We start from the raw sequence: 17,139 nt of genomic DNA on the forward strand, positions 1-17,139 counted from the left end.
AATTTAGCGCAGTTTGACATTTCTACTAAAGCATCTACTAGTCGTACATTCAAATGCAAATTCTTGATAATATCCCAATACTTAGTGAATTGTGCTTCTTTTATTTCCTTCCTAAGTCTACCTGGGAAAGGTATGCATGCACGCGGAATAATTTTCGGGGCCTTAGGAGAGATAGGTTCCGGTGGATTGACAACTGGGTCAATTGACACAGGTTCCTTATCGGAAAAATCTTGTATGGGTATATTAACAGTTGTTTCTTTCCCTCCTCTAGTGATTACTAAGGAATTAAACTCACTACACTCTATATCAACTTTAGTGGTTAAACGTTTAAGCGTAAGCTGAAAATTAGTTATTAATTCTTCAAAAGTCTTTATCAAAGTGTCGAACTTATTTTGACATTCTATGACTTGAAGGTTTATCATGTATTGCTTTTTCATAAATTCAACTAAAATTTCCTTAGAGTGGAGAGTAGGTTTGTGTAATGGGAAGATTATATTATGACCCGAGCTATTTTGTTGTTTATATGCCCATCTAGGGTAAGGATACCTTAGATTGGTTCTAGTAGCATCGGAGTTTTTAGGAATTGGTAAACTTTGAAGAGTGAGGGTGAGATTTTGTAACCTGGTTTCCAGCATTTTTACTGTTTGCGTGAAGATGTCATCCTTCTCAGCAGCTTCATTGCTCCAATCTTCCTGTTGTGCAGCTATTGTATCCAAGAGATTTCATGCTTCGTCTGCTCTTCGGGACATGAAATTGCCTTGCGAGGCCATGTCTCGGAGAGACTTATCATCTTTGGTCAAACCATTGTAAAGCGTACAGATTATGTCTGCCCGACTTAATGAATGATTCAGACATCTTTTAAGCATCATCTTTACTCTATTCCATGCTAGACACAATGACTCGTTTTCTTTTTGAGAAAAGTTTGTGATGTCATTTCTTAAACAGGTTTGTAGGGAGGGTGGATAAAATTTGTTTATAAATTTGGTGGCTAGTTCCTCCCATGAATGTATTGAATTCGGGTTAAGTTCATCAAACCATGCTAAAGCGTGTGCAGACAGTGAATATTGAAAAAGATTAAGTTTCAAAATATTCTTCTCGTTTTCTTCCTTCTTAAAAAAGTCAAACAGATTGATAAATTTGTTTAAGTGAAAGTTCGGATCGTCAGTCGGTAATCCTTGAAATTTACAGATCATGCTGACTAGTTTAATCATGTGCGAACTGAGTTCAGGAATTCCTTTGGTTCCTAAGGTGATTGGTCCTCCTCTTCCCTCTAAGCTTGACTTATGCATAGAAGCAAGGATATCTTGTTGTTCCATTTTTTAGATTTTCTGTTTAAAAAGACTTAAAAGTAAATTTTAGAAAATATTAATTTGCTAAAAGAATCGATTATTTAACAAAAACAATTATTCTTGAAATTCGGTCGGTAACCTAATCGGATATTTCAACTGATAGGATTTCTTACAGATTACTTGTATCTAGGTGGCCAGGCCGACTATGGAGAGGAAGGATCCTTTTGGTTCCATTATAATTGGAGACTGTTCTGAAAATCCAACAACCAAGTCCGTGTATAATTGTCTTTCTTAGACACCACCAAACAATACTTTTGTCTGTTTAAAAACCTTTCTCAATCAAAATATTCGATCCCCGGTAGCAGCACCAGAAAATTGTGATGTGACTACAAAGGTACAGTTGAAATGAACGGTTTTATTCGTGCAGTGTTGTTAGGTCGCAGGACGTCAGATTCAGTTGATCAGGGTAGCACACAGTGGTTTTGTTTATTTATATTATGCGGGGCCTAAATTTACTTTTACTTTCTAAGGTGTAGAAGGTGTAAGTTAACCTAGTGTCGTATTTTTGAATAGATTAATGAATTGAAAATCAAGTGAATAATTGTCTTTTATTTAAATTACCTAGATAAGGATAGTAGTTAGTTTAAGCTAAAAGTCCTAAGTGCGGAAAAGTAAATAAGTGGAAGGACATCCGGAGTATGCAGATCAAGGAAATGTTGACCAAGATATTAGTGTTGGGTTAGGGAAAGGTAATTATGCTTATGTTAAGACTATGCTTGGAATGATGTAGATCTGGTTGGATGAGCCAATTGCACAGACCTACTTGCCTATGAACTCTCAGAGTTCTCTTTGAGCAGTGAGAAGTATGTCACTTGGTTGTATAATTGAAAGGTATCCATACCTCGGAGGTTATCCTCAGAAAAGTACTAGGTTTAATGGTGAGTTGAGCTCTAATCCTAACCCTCGGTATCAGTTTGGTCAACTGAATAACAACATGCCATGTTGATTGAACACTGATCACAAATGGAAGGAGTCTGTCGGTTTAAGTTGGCAAAACCTTAAATGAAAACTAACAACCATTCCATCATACTAATGAGATCATATCATTTCAAGCATTATACAGCATTACAGTTGATATACTGAAAGTAAAGCAGATAGAAACCTAATAAATACCTAAACAGTTGAAATGACTTATTCCTAAGGCAACAATCAAACAAGAACATGCAATAGGCTTGGGTCACACAGTGAAGGCACTAACTAGATCTTAACAGCTCCTAAGAAGTCTCTTCAGAACATTCAATACGCATACTAGGTCATTCATGTCTCAATTCCTAAGTTCCTTGTCCTAAAAGCGCATTAGATGTCTCTCGGGAACTCCGGCCATACCGAGTTCATAGAATCTTTAGATACAGTATAACCAGGGGTCTTAATCCTATGAAGTAGCTAATTTCATATAGGTGGACAAGTCCTGATCACAACCTAGATTGGTCAATCCTTAAGATGCTAGCATACAAATCTATCAGACTTCCTAGTTCAGTATTACGACAGTAATCGTACTAAATTAACATAATTACGCTAAACCAAACTTCTATCATGGAAACATACAGATTAATTAAGCTATTATGGTAATATCGGAACGCATTATTAAACATAAAAAGTAAGAACACATGTTTAATACAAAAGACAATTGTTTCGGATAAAAACCTGAAAAGGCCGAAGAAATCTGCCCGAGATCGCAAGGACTCGCCGGGATATCCTCAGGAAAATAAAAGCTAAGCTAACTACTACTAAAAACTAACTAAAAGCTTAAAAATATAAAGTGAATTACAAATTGAGTGTGTGTTGAAATGGATGGAGAAATCCCTTTAAATAGACTTGGATTTTGCCTACAAACGGCTGGCAGGCCGTTTGACAAGCCGTTTGGCAGGACATTTAGAAGGTCAAGCCGTTTACAGGGGCTGTTTGGTCAGGGCATATGGCAGGCAGTTCGTGAGCCAGGCAGGCCATTTGGCAAGCCGTTTGGTCTTCCTAGTCAGCTGATATTCACTGGATCGTAACTTGATTTCTTGTCTTTCACCGTTTTCGCTCTAGAATATTCGTTTTAGCTCCGTTTTACTTGATTCTTTTTGCATCGCCGTTGTAATTACTTAATCCACAAAATCAACCAAAAAAGCAATAATTTTGCTGACAAAGTTTGAATCTTTATTGTTCCAGGGCTTAATATTGGGGGTAAAAGCGTGACTTTTTGGCCGATATCAGTGGTCTATGTTTAACCACCCCTGCTGAGATCCTCATCTCGCATGGGGTTATTCACTGTACTCCAGATAGGAGAGTTAAATGATCAAGCATAGAGTAATCAGGTCAGGTTCGGTCCATGCCTGACATCAATTAAGGGGGATTTAAGGGTCAACTGGGTTTAACAATAAGGGTCGCAGATTACTGGCATGTCAGCGGCTGTTTCGGCCAGATAATCAGCCATCACTTGTCCCTTGGTTAGCCTCCCGGATATTTTCGGCTTGTAGAGCAGTTGTCGAATAGGTTGGTCTGTGAGTACCGTAATCGGATGCACTTGGAAGTACCTGCATAAACGACGGGAAGTAACGACAAGCGCGTATACGAGTTTTTCTATGGGGAGATAGTTCAACTCGCTTCCTGATAACGCTTTGCTGACGAAGTATATTGGTATTTAGGCGTCTCCCCATTTGGCAACTAAGACGGAACTAACAACTTCCTTAGATACCGCAAGGTAAAGTATCAGGGTTTCACCTACGATAGGCACTGTTAATGTGGGGAGATCTTTGAGGAGCGCCTTCATCTCTTGGAATGCCTTTTCTGCCTCGTCGGTCCATTTGAAATCTGACTTTTTAGTGCAGTCTTTCAGGGTATGGAAGAATGGGAGCGACCTTTCAGCGGCCTTAGACAGGAATCGCGTTAATGCGGCCAATTTCCCATTGAGGCTCTTAACTTACTTTTTGTTTTAGGAGAGGGCATTTTCTCAATTGCTTCTATTTTCTTGGGGTTTGCTTTGATTCCGCGAGGAGTCACGATGTGCCCTAGGAAGTTCCCTTCTTCCCCAAAGCTACACTTGGCAGGTTTGAGCTTCATATTGATGCTCCTGAGCGTGTTAAATATTTCAAGGATATCTGCTAACATTTGCTCCTCGGTGTTGCTTTTGATGATGAGGTCATTGTAGTGACCCGAACTTTTCCATATTTTTATATATTAAATAAAATTGATATTTACATGATTAAATGTTTCCAACATGTTAAGCAATCAAACTTGTTAAGACTTGATTAATTGAAATAGGTTTCATATAGACAATTGACCACGCAAGTTGACCGGCGATTCACGAACGTTAAAAATTGTAAAAACTATATGATGACATATATATGGATATATATATATATATATATAGTTAACATGATATTATGATAAGTAAACATATCATTAAGTATATTAACAATGAACTACATATGTAAAAACAAGACTACTAACTTAATGATTTTGAAACGAGACATATATGTAACGATTATCGTTGTAACGACATTTAATGTATATATATCATATTAAGATATATTAATACATCATGATATCATGATAATGTAATAATTTAACATCTCATTTGATTTAATAAACATTGGGTTAACAACATTTAACAAGATCGTTAACCTAAAGGTTTCAAAACAACACTTACATGTAACGACTAACGATGACTTAACGACTCAGTTAAAATGTATATACATGTAGTGTTTTAATATGTATTCATACACTTTTGAAAGACTTCAAGACACTTATCAAAATACTTCTACTTTACAAAAATGATTACAATTACATCCTCGTTCAGTTTCATCAACAATTCTACTCGTATGCACCCGTATTCGTACTCGTACAATACACAGCTTTTAGATGTATGTACTATTAGTATATACACTCCAATGATCAACTCTTAGTAGCCCATGTGAGTCACCTAATATATGTGGGAACCATCATTTGGCAACTAGCATGAAATATCTCATAAAATTACAAAAATATGAGTAATCATTCATGACTTATTTACATTAAAACAAAATTACACATCCTTTATATCTAATCCATACACCAACGACCAAAAACACCTACAAACACTTTCATTCTTCAATTTTCTTCATCTAATTGATCTCTCTCAAGTTCTATCTTCAAGTTCTAAGTGTTCTTCATAAATTCTACAAGTTCTAGTTTCATAAAATCAAGAATACTTCCAAGTTTGCTAGCTTACTTCCAATCTTGTAGAGTGATCATACAACCTCAAGAAATCTTTCTTATTTACAGTAAGATATCTTTCTAATATAAGGTAATACTTATATTCCAACTTTGGTTCAATTTCTATAACTATAACAATCTTATTTCGAGTGGTGATCTTACTTGAACTTGTTTTCGTGTCATGATTCTGCTTCAAGAGCTTCGAGCCATCCAAGGATCCGTTGAAGCTAGATCCATTTTTCTCTTTTCTAGTAGGTTTATTCAAGGAACTTAAGGTAGTAATGATGTTCATAACATCATTCGATTCATACATATAAAGCTATCTTATTCGAAGGTTTAAACTTGTAATCACTAGAACATAGTTTAGTTAATTCTAAACTTGTTCGCAAACAAAAGTTAATCCTTCTAACTTGACTTTTAAAATCAACTAAACACATGTTCTATATCTATATGATATGCTAACTTAATGATTTAAAACCTGTAAACACGATAAACACCATAAAACCGGATTTACGCCGTCGTAGTTACAATCGGAGGCTGTTTTGGTTTGGATAATTAAAAACTATGAAAAACTTTGATTTAGAAGCTATACTTCTGGGAAAATTATTTTTATTATGAACATGAAACCATATCCAAAAATCATGGGTAAACTCAAAGTTAAAGTATGTTTTTCAAAACAGTCATCAAGATGTCGTTCTTTCGACGGAAATGACTACCTCTTTCAAAAACGACTTGTAACTTGTATTTCCAACTATAAACCTATACCTTTTCTGTTAGTTTCATAAAGTCAAGTTCAATACGAAACCGTGGCCGCTTAAATCACTCAAAACGGATTAGAAACGAAGAAATGGCGATCAAAACAATATTGGTAAAAACTACTTATTTTAGCTACGTGAAAATTGGTATGAAATCTATTCCAACCATAACTTAATCAACTTGTATTGTATATTATGTAATCTTGAGATACCATAGACACGTATACAATGTTTCGACCTATCATGTCGACACATCTATATATATTTCGGAACAACCATAGACACTCTATATGTGAATGTTGGAGTTAGCTATACAGGGTTGAGGTTGATTCCAAAATATATATAGTTTGAGTTGTGATCAATACTGAGATATGTATACACTGGGTCGTGGATTGATTCAAGATATATATATTAAATTATTCATGTACGATCAATTGTGGACTTCTAACATCGGACCGCTAACTGGACAACTAAAAATCATCAACACGTAATAAAGAAAATATTGTGAATATATTTTGATCATATTTTGATATATGTATATATTGTTATAGGTTCGCGAATCAACCCGTGGCCAAGTCAAATTCTCGACGAAGTGATATTTGGTGAAAGTGAGTTATAGTCCCACTTTTAAAATCTAATATTTTTGGGATGAGAATACATGCAGGTTTTATAAATGATTTACAAAATAGACACAAGTACGTGAAACTACATTCTATGGTTGAATTATCGAAATTGAATATGCCCCTTTTTATTAAGTCTGGTAATCTAAGAATTAGGAAACAGACACCCTAATTGACGCGAATCCTAAAGATAGATCTATTGGGCCTAACAAACCCCAAAAGTACCGGATGCTTTAGTACTTCGAAATTTATATCATATCCGAAGGGTGTCCCGGAATGATGGGGATATTCTTATATATGCATCTTGTTAATGTCGGTTACCAGGTGTTCACCATATGAATGATTTTTATCTCTATGTATGGGATGTGTATTGAAATATGAAATCTTGTGGTCTATTGTTACGATTTGATATATATAGGTTAAACCTATAACTCACCAACATTTTTGTTGACGTTTAAAGCATGTTTATTCTCAGGTGAATACTAAGAGCTTCCGCTGTTGCCTACTAAAATAAGGACAAGATTTGGAGTCCATGTTTGTATGATATTGTGTAAAAACTGCATTCAAGAAACTGATTTCGATGTAACATATTTGTATTGTAAACCATTATGTAATGGTCGTGTGTAAACAGGATATTTTAGATTATCATTATTTGATAATCTACGTAAAGCTTTTTAAACCTTTATTTATGAAATTAAGGTTATGGTTTGTTTTAAAAATGAATGCAGTCTTTGAAAAATGTCTCATATAGAGGTCAAAACCTCGCAACGAAATCAATTGATATTGAACGTTTTTAATCAATAAGAACGGGACATTTCAGTCATCGACATACACCTTGAGGTTGCGCTCGATTTGTTTAGCAAATGCTGTATCTATTGTGCACTGATAAGTAGCACCCACATTTTTCAGTCCAAAGGGCATTTTGGTGTAACATTATATCCCTTGGTATGTGTGGAACGCGGTCTTCTCTTCATCTTCTTCCGCCATTTGTATTTGGTGATATCCTTTGTAGACGTCTAGGAAGCACTAAAACCTAAAACCAGCGAGCGACTCAACTTTCCAGTCTATCTCTGGCAGTGGATAATTATCCTTGGGGCAAGCTTCGTTGATATCTTTAAAATTGATACAGAGCCGCCACGTTCCATCGGACTTGGCCACCAGCACGAGGTTAGCAACCCATGTTTGGTAGTTCACTTTATGCAATATGTTAGCTTTTACCAGCTTATCCACTTCTCTGCACAACCATTCACTTCTTTCGGGTGCCATTGGCTGCTTCTTTTGTTTGATAGGGGACAAATTGATGCTAGCGCAGAGATAATGCTGCGCGATTTCTCGCGGTACTTCGGTAATATCGGCATCGCGCCAACAGAATACATCAGAATTGGAAATGAGGATATTCCTCAGCTTCTCTTTAGTTTCGTGTGTGAGGCTCCCCCATCTTTACCTTCTGTTCCGGATACTCAGGATTAACTACAACCCACCGCTCATTCGCCTTTTTCTTCGGGTGCAGCGCTTCCTTTGTCAGTAACAGATGCACATAAGGCGTCCAGCAGCTTTGATTCAAGGGTGGCGACTCCTTGCTCTGTCAAGAATCGGACCATCCCGTGGATTGTGGATGGTAAAGCGCCGAATTTTTGAATGGCGGTTCTTCCCAGTATAGCATTGTATCTAGAATACGAGCGCACTACACAAAATTCTATGCTCTCAATGCGATTTTTTAACTCGTCCTTGCTGTCTCTCAGGTCCAGCCTCAAATCTAAAATTCCAATGGGCCACGCCGATTCTACTGAAAATCCAGACAAGGCCATGGTCGGAGGCTTGATGTCAACACTAATGCCATTGTCCATATGAAGGCGCTTTACGCCGTGACTCGACTCGGGCAGATATCCCTGTACTACAATGGGTGCACAGGAAGTGTTGAATGTCTGGATGGCGGGAAACGATATCTCCATCGTCCCCGAGCTTCCGCTAGCGCCGGCTTTGCGCTTGGTTCCTAGCTGCTGTCGGCAGTTGGCCATTGAATGCACTTATCTAGTGATATGCTATGAGTCTGATAGCGCGGGTAAGGAAGGCGCTATGTAGATAGCGCAATTGGTCCGTATGTAGATACTATGAATAATATGTGTGTAACTTCCTAAAAAACATATCCCTTGCCTTGTGATTCAAGTCTGTTATTTATAGCTACAGCGCTGTTTGCTTATTGGAGCCACATGTTCCACGTTGCTTTCTGTCTGCACCTCCTGGTCGTTCAATGGAGGGGACCAGGGAACAGTACTATTACCTTTTTCACTAGCTGTGCCCTTGTACAGAGATCGTGGTAAGTACAGGACACGTCATCTTTATGTAGCGCGCTATCCCCAACCTGGTGCACCCTGGCGCACACTCACTTGCGCCTGAATTGCTATAGCGCAGAGGATATGCACATGGTGCAAGTGTGATGCACAACACGAGCCAATCAGGTATGTGTATCATTATTAAACCCAATTGACCCTTAAATCCCCCTTCCTTGATGTCAAGCATGGACCGAACCTGACCGGATTACTCTATGCTTGATCAAAGGCACATCATAAGTAATGGCCTTATAGATTTTAGAACGAGCTAGATAGTCCATCATCCCATGATAATCACTCAACACCTCAGTCTTGTTCAAATTAGCCAGCATGTTGTTATTCTTCCCGAATTGAAGCTCATTGTTGTGCTCGATTACCTTCTTAAAATGAGACTTAGTGACCCTCTTGGTCCTGGGTCGCTTATCAGCAACAGATTTTTGTATACCACTACCGGAACCAGATCCAGCAGCACCAGTTGTAACAGCGTTGGGAGCAGCACACGATGGAGTTCCTGACATAATGAATCTGAAAACAAACGTTAGATATCTCAAAAACCAAAACTTAGACAAAAATTTGAAATTTGGGTTCTGTTATTGCAACCGTACGGGCGCAGGTTGTGAACACATGATTGCACCTATAACTGGACGGATGTAGTACTAACTTACACGGTTACAAAATAAAATTTAAAAATTGTTTGAATTTTTGTAACCGTGGGGATGCACTGATAATCATACACATGCACCATGTAACCGAACATATGCATTGTGCAACCGTACGGTTGTGTTCGTCAAGTCTGATGGGTTTTTCAAACTAAAAATTTGACCCATAACACTTCGATGATTGAAAAACCTGTTGGAATAGGTCCTAATACCTCTGACTAACCTGTTCCAATAGGTTATTTCAAACAAAACCAACCCATTTGACCCTATTCGATCTTAGGGTTATAGAAAACCTAAAAATCAATATAACTAGAGAGTTAGAAGATGAAATCATACCTCGTTTGTAGGAATATGATCACAAGAACAAGTGGAATAATTAAATCAACAGCAAAAACTCTTTCTAGAACTTTTCCATTTTAGATGATTTTACACTTGAAAAATTATGAAAGCATAAACTGATACCGTTCTGATTTTGGGTATTTATACCCATTCTGCAACCGTGCGGTTGCAGATGTGTATCCGACCACAAAACATGCATCCGTGCGAATACAATGTGTATCCTTGCGGATGCAGTTTTTCAAGAAAACACCTTATGTTATCCTTAACCGTACGGTTACAGTGTGTATTTTTTGTATATACATGTTGTATTCGTACTGGTACAAGTCAAGTGTAACTTTTTTTAAACTTTAATTCCAATATTATCACACACTTCTGAAAAACGCCAATACGCTATTAATCACACAATCAAAAACATACCTTTTCACACTTACCTTCATCCGATCACTTATCTGGTCCAACATTTAAAAGAATATATCAAGTAAATAAATACTTGATCATCACCAAATTCATCTAGAACGTTGGTCATTTAAACTTACAATCTCCCCCTATTACGCAAACTCGGATATATGATTAGTAACCAAAACAACTTAACTAAACACTAAAGCGAAATATTTTTGGATTTTATAAAAATTATGCTAAAACACACCAAAATCTTTTTGTATTTTTCATATTATGATGCAATTTAACTACATGCAAATGAAAATACAACATGCAAAATGAATAACATAGAAAAAGTTATTAAACTAAATAACTAACTGAGAAAAAAACATAACTAAGACAAATATAGTAAACATTGAAATGTAAATACAAGAAAATAACGAAGGACACAGTAAACACATATTTTGTGAGAAAGATGATTTTATCCAGAGTTCAGAACTGAACCATATTAGCAGTTTTAACATCGTTCATTCTCTTCAACTTATTTTAGTACCTACTAATGATACGCATACCCGATTAGCTCGTGTAGCATATCAAACAGCATCACCATATGAGCCATGCATATTCCATGCCAGTTCGGTACAAGCGCCTAGTCACGGACCTAGCGCATGTTCTATGATAGCGCCAAGGTTATGTGTGCATGTCAGGTGACACTGTAGCTGGCAGGATACACCTGGCAGACAAGAGTCAGGTCTGATAAAACACTTTTTACTTTTGTCAGGTCAGCTCACACAAGGATGTAATCCTTTTAGCTCTATTATGTAGCAATAAAAGACAAAAAAGGCTTACCCTATAAATAATGGACTCAATCCACAGCAGAAGGGGCTGGAGATCCACCCTACATTCACAAATATACTATTTTTAACAGTAGCACCTATTACCTAGCTCCATTCTACATGCGCTACCGGACTTAAAGCATATCACTAGACATATCCTTGATTTACAGGTAAGGTTCTATGAACATAAAACTTACAACCCAGCGCAAGCCATATAAAACCGGGTGACCCGTCGATGGTGGGTCTACGTTTGACCACCCCTTCTGAGATCCTCATCTCGTAAGGGGTTATTCACGGTACTCCAGACAGAAGAGTTAAACTCAATTGACACTTAAATCCCCCTTCTTTGATGTCGAGCATGGACCGAACCCGACTTGTTTATTCTATGCTTGATCATTTGGCGCCATCCGTGGGACATACAAGTTAAAAGGTTTTGATTTGATCTTTTTTCTATATGTCCGCTAGCAGCTCGCTTGTTTCTTTTTAATACAGTGACAGGTATCAAAATGAATAGCAAGGCAGAAGTACCCAAGGCTGTGCAAGCGCGAGCTACCTCACCTACAGGATCAAAGCCCACAGCCAAGGGATCTGCGGGAACCTCTGATAACGCGCCTCCAAGGGGCGCTCCGGTATCTAGCCTTGGTGTGCTAACATCTCCTTTCAAGACCCCGAAAGCAATTAGACCAATACCGTGGACTTCAAACACCACAAGTGTGGGGTTCACCCCCACCTACCCAACACTCGAAACCATGCGCAGTAGCCCCAACCATGCAGGAAACCCTGTCAGTCCACCAAGCACGAGGCCCTCACCCTCACCGATGCGGGACGCCTCTCCGACAACCCCAGAATCTAGCGCCACTACTTATGCGCAGGGACCTTCGTCTGCAGGAAGAGACACTCTCGCCGAATCACCGGCCCGAACGCGCGAACATCGCGCTCTCAACCAAGCCAATCTGATCTATACATTGATGAACGCTGCGCCAGATGACATGGTGCGTGAATTTGAGCAGCCTGGAAAGGCTGAACTCATGATCAAAAGCCTGTACGCGAGGATGAAGGGGGTACCTGTCAAACCCTCCTTTGAAACTGCTCCCACTGGGAATAAATTTGCAACACACATACTAAATCATGTCTCAACACCACTGCCTGTGATACCACACACCTTGGGATACTACGATGGATTCTCAGACCCGGATGACTTCTTGCAAAAATATGAAGGGATAGCGCGAAATTAGCGCTGGGCTGATGAAACGAAATTTATGGAGTTCCCTCCAATGTTTGAGGGCGTGGCTCGTCAATGGTTTAACAACCTTCACGCACCTACTATCAGCTACTATGATGATCTTCGAACGTGCTTCCTGCTTAACTTTGATAACATGCGCGCAACTCGAAGGACACATGTGGAGTATCATGACATCAAGCACGAGCACGGAGAGTCGTTGGGATAGTTCATTGATAGGTACTTTCAGGAGGTTACCAAGATCCCTGATTTGGCAGAATCATAAAAGGTGTCAGGTTTCTTACACGGAATTTGCCAAGACTGCCACTTAACGCTATGGTAAAGGCTTCGGAAGCGCCTTCTCGAAACACTTGCAGAGGCAATCAAAGAAGCGCACGAGCACATGTGCGCCGAGGAAGACACCACCAAGTATTTGAGCTACCGTGGTTCAGGAAACGGCCAGCATGACGATTGCGATTCGCCTAGGGGCGGTCGCTAGTCAGGCGGCTTCAGCAGAAGCTAACATGACTCCAGCCCATAAAGCCACCAAGACAACAACAACCGCGGCGACAAGAAGCAGCAACGAGGTTACTAAGGTAACAACAACAACCAGCAACATCACAGAAATAGGGACAATGACACACAGGAGAACAAACAAGCATTAATCAGGAGCCTTACCAAAATCTTGAAGGATATATACGTGACAGAGCCTATCTCCAAAACATTCGTGAGACCAGCACATATGTCCGAGTATGCGCAATGAGATAAAGCCAAGTTCTGCTACTTCCATGATGACTTCAGAAATGAAACCAATCGTTGTAAAGCATTGGTTGACAAGGTGGTTGGTTGCCTCAAGCGTGGGGAGTTGAAGCATTTGAAACCGGTGAAGGATGGGTCGGTTATAACTCCTAAATTATACAGTTTTTTGATAACATTTTGAGGAGTTATCTTAGTATTTTAGAGTCATTTTAATACCAAAACACACTAATATGGGTAAAAAGATATTTCTAATGATTTTGTCAAAGTTATGTATCAAACAGGATAAAAAATAGAGAAAATTGCAGAAAGGATTCAAGAAAGCCACCGGCTTGAAGCTACATATATCAAAATGTTCCAGAATCTCCGTAAAATTGAAAGAACTTATTGATCAAGCAAAAGGTAAAGGAAGCCACCGACTTCATCCTGAAGCCACTGGCCTAATGGACAAGGTTTCTCAACTTGTTGACCAAGTTCAAGTAAAAATGGAAACAAAATCAAGAATATTTGGCGGATCTTTGAAGCCGCCGGCCTTCCCTGAAGCCGTCGGCTTAATTGTGACGGTTAAAGATTTGAGCTTGCGGATTAATTTAAACTTGTAAAAAGAGTCACTGACCTAAGGCAAGCCACCGGCTTCCCATCGAAGCCACCGGATTGGTAACCGTCCCCGAACATTATAAATATAGGCCTCTGGTCTCAGTTTTCATATGTAGTTTTCTGAATTCAATAATTCTGGTTAGATCGTTTTTCTTTTTAGGGTTTTCTCTAAAACCTTAGGTTAGATTTACTCATTGTAATCAAGATTCATTCAAGTTTTTAATTCAAGTTTCTTACATCTACCTTTTTAAGGTATGATTCTATCCTTACGTTAATGTTTTATTTATTTTATTTATTGTAGTTGTTTCTGTTCATCTTCTGCTATGAACTAAACGTTCATAGTGGTTACGTGGATGAAAACTGAACTTCATCCGGGAATCAGATGAAGCCGTCGGCATCACCTTCCAAGCCATCGGCTTGGTTGGAAGGGGAAGCTGCCGGCTTCATGTGATTTATCCGTACAATTCCTGGTTCTTTTCCAGATCTGTATGGTCGAGTTTATGTAATGATGTTTGAAATGTTTCGAATCTGTTTTGTTTAAATACACTTATTTACCATGCTTAATCATTAAATAACATGATTTTAGGATTGATTAGTACTTGATCCGATGATCTATTATTCGATTCATGCTACTTGTTTAGATCTAGTCCATCAAAATTGTAAATTGGATTGCATGCAACTAAGTTAAAAAGCTTAATATTGATAAACTTATTTGATTTGAATTACGCTTATATAATAGAATTTGATATTGTTAGGCTTAATCGAAGAACCTTTGTTTGGATTTGTTTAATTAACGATTGCATGAGAACTTAGTAGTAATTGACTTTCAGCTAGTAACTTGAGTTGATCTACTTGGTGTTTAATAGCTTATATAATTTGTCGAAGTCATCGAGAATATTATTAAGTTATTTATAGTTTGGATATATTGGGAAATGGTATGCATATTGTCAACTATCGTTATAATGAAAGTTGTCTTTTAAAAACAAATGCAATGTTTGTGAAATGTATCATATAGAGGTCAAATACCTCGCAATGTATCATATGTTATTGTATTCGTCCTTATGGATTAGGACGGGTCGCTTCAGTTTAATTAAGGATTGCATGAGAAATTAGTAGTAAATGACTTTCAGCTAGTAACTTGAATTGATCTACTTGGTGTTTAATAGCTTATATAATTTGTCAGTCTATTTGCATATTGATCCTCATCACAAGATTAAAGTGTATCATGTAATTGAATTAAACATGAAGAATTAAGATGTTATTTATGCACATCACATATCTAGCATATGCTTTAAGTCCTACCTATTGAATGATATGCAACATTTAGCTTAACCTATTAAGGGATAATAATTGGTCTATGATTGTTATTTTGCTTTGTGTTAATATAAGTTATGAAACTTGCCTAATATGATTCCCGTATGAGTTAGTTGTTCATGTAATTGCTTTACGAGTTGTTCTCGTAAAGCTTCTCTTTCCTAAGAGATAAGAATCTATATATTCCATAAAAGACATAAAAATCTATCTTTAATTTTTTAAAAAGAATTAAACTATTTAAATTAAACAACTCTTATTCGCATCTACGCTCTCTGGGGCGATAACCTAAAATACTACATCTGATCGGGTTTTGTTGCTCGTTAGGGTGTTAAAGTGTATTAATAAAGGTTTTATAAATTTAAAAGTTGAAATAAAAGATTAAGCACTACTCCACAACTTTCAACACATCAACTTTTTTGCACTGCTGCCAGGGAGCGCGGTAAATACGAAAATTGGATATACTTTGGTTATTGATATTTCTTGAAAACGGGTGATGACTGTCTTCCTTTAGGGGAGGGTTGTTGGGGTTCCGATTTAAAGGCTCCTGCTCAAACCTAGACACTGACGGGTCACTTAAGTATTGAAAGATTCAATATGCCATGTATGTTTGATTATTCGTTGTTATGCGATAAAAGTTGTTATTTAATATTTATGTTATTAATTATGTCATTAATATTTATTATATTTATTAATTTAAAGTTTACTAATCTACTAATATACTTCTTAAATATTACAAGAGGAATTAGAATAAACTCAAAACTTATTTTTATATATATCCTTTAAGGTCTAAAAGATTTTCGCCTAAAACATTTCTTTTTATGATTTTAGATCACATGAATACTCGATCCAAGAAACCAGTCTTACAAGATATGTTACCAAATCCCGATATATTATTTAAACATTCTAAGGATTTGAATATTGTTAAGAAATTAAATTTCAATGAAGAAACTACTTATAATGATGATTCATTATCTAGTCCACCGTCTAGTCCTGATTCTAATCTGGGATCTCTTTTTGGTTCAGAAATTAAAATGACCGATTCAATGGTAGCATTAATGAAAGCGGGTCGGGAAGGATCAGGTCATACTATTACTCAGCTTGTTATAAAAGAAAATTTTAATATTAATGGTCCTATTTTTCATTTGCTTAACAATAACCAATTTAGGGTACGGAAAAGGAAGATGCTAATGCTCACATTCGGAATTTTAAAGATATTTGTAATTTGTTCAACATTAATAATGTGGAAAGTAATGTCATATATCTTCGTCTCTTCCCATGGTCACTAAAGGATGAAGCTAGGGAATGGTTAAACTCGTTACCTGAAGGAGATATTACTAGTTGGGATACGATGGTTGAAAAATTTCTCACTCAATTCTTTCCTGCATCCAAAACTGTCAACCTTCAAACTGAAATTTCTAATTTTTGTCAGAAAACTAATGAGTCTCTTTATTCTGCTTGGGTTCGATTTGGTCAAATGCTTAGAGGTTGTCCACAGCATGGTTTGGATAAGTTTAAAAAGGTAACCACTTTCTATAAAGGTTGTGATATTGCTACAAGAAGAGAGATTGATACATCTGCTGGAGGAAACATTATGAGTAAAACTGCCGAGGAAGCTGAAACATTGATTAATAAGTTGGCTGCTCATTCCCATGAATGGCATCAAGACTTAGATATTTCTCGTTCGGTAAAATCTGTTAGTTATGATTATGAAGATATGGTTAAGGCTATGAATGTGCAGTTGGGTAATTTAGGAAGGCAAATTGAAAAACTTACCAAAGAAATGCATATGATTAAGGTAGGTTATGAAA

The 17,139-nt window shown here is 37.4% G+C and overlaps 1 non-coding gene across 1 annotated transcript; it reads right to left on the reverse strand.

The window, feature by feature from the left end:
* Positions 1-16,727: 16,727 nt before the first annotated feature.
* LOC139887055 (small nucleolar RNA R71) lies at positions 16,728-16,834 on the reverse strand. Its single transcript, XR_011772905.1, has one exon. It is a non-coding gene; the product is annotated as a small nucleolar RNA R71 (small nucleolar RNA).
* Positions 16,835-17,139: the final 305 nt, after the last annotated feature.

Source organism: Rutidosis leptorrhynchoides, chromosome 1 (genome assembly GCF_046630445.1).
Source record: "Rutidosis leptorrhynchoides isolate AG116_Rl617_1_P2 chromosome 1, CSIRO_AGI_Rlap_v1, whole genome shotgun sequence".
Classification (NCBI taxonomy): domain Eukaryota; kingdom Viridiplantae; phylum Streptophyta; class Magnoliopsida; order Asterales; family Asteraceae; genus Rutidosis; species Rutidosis leptorrhynchoides.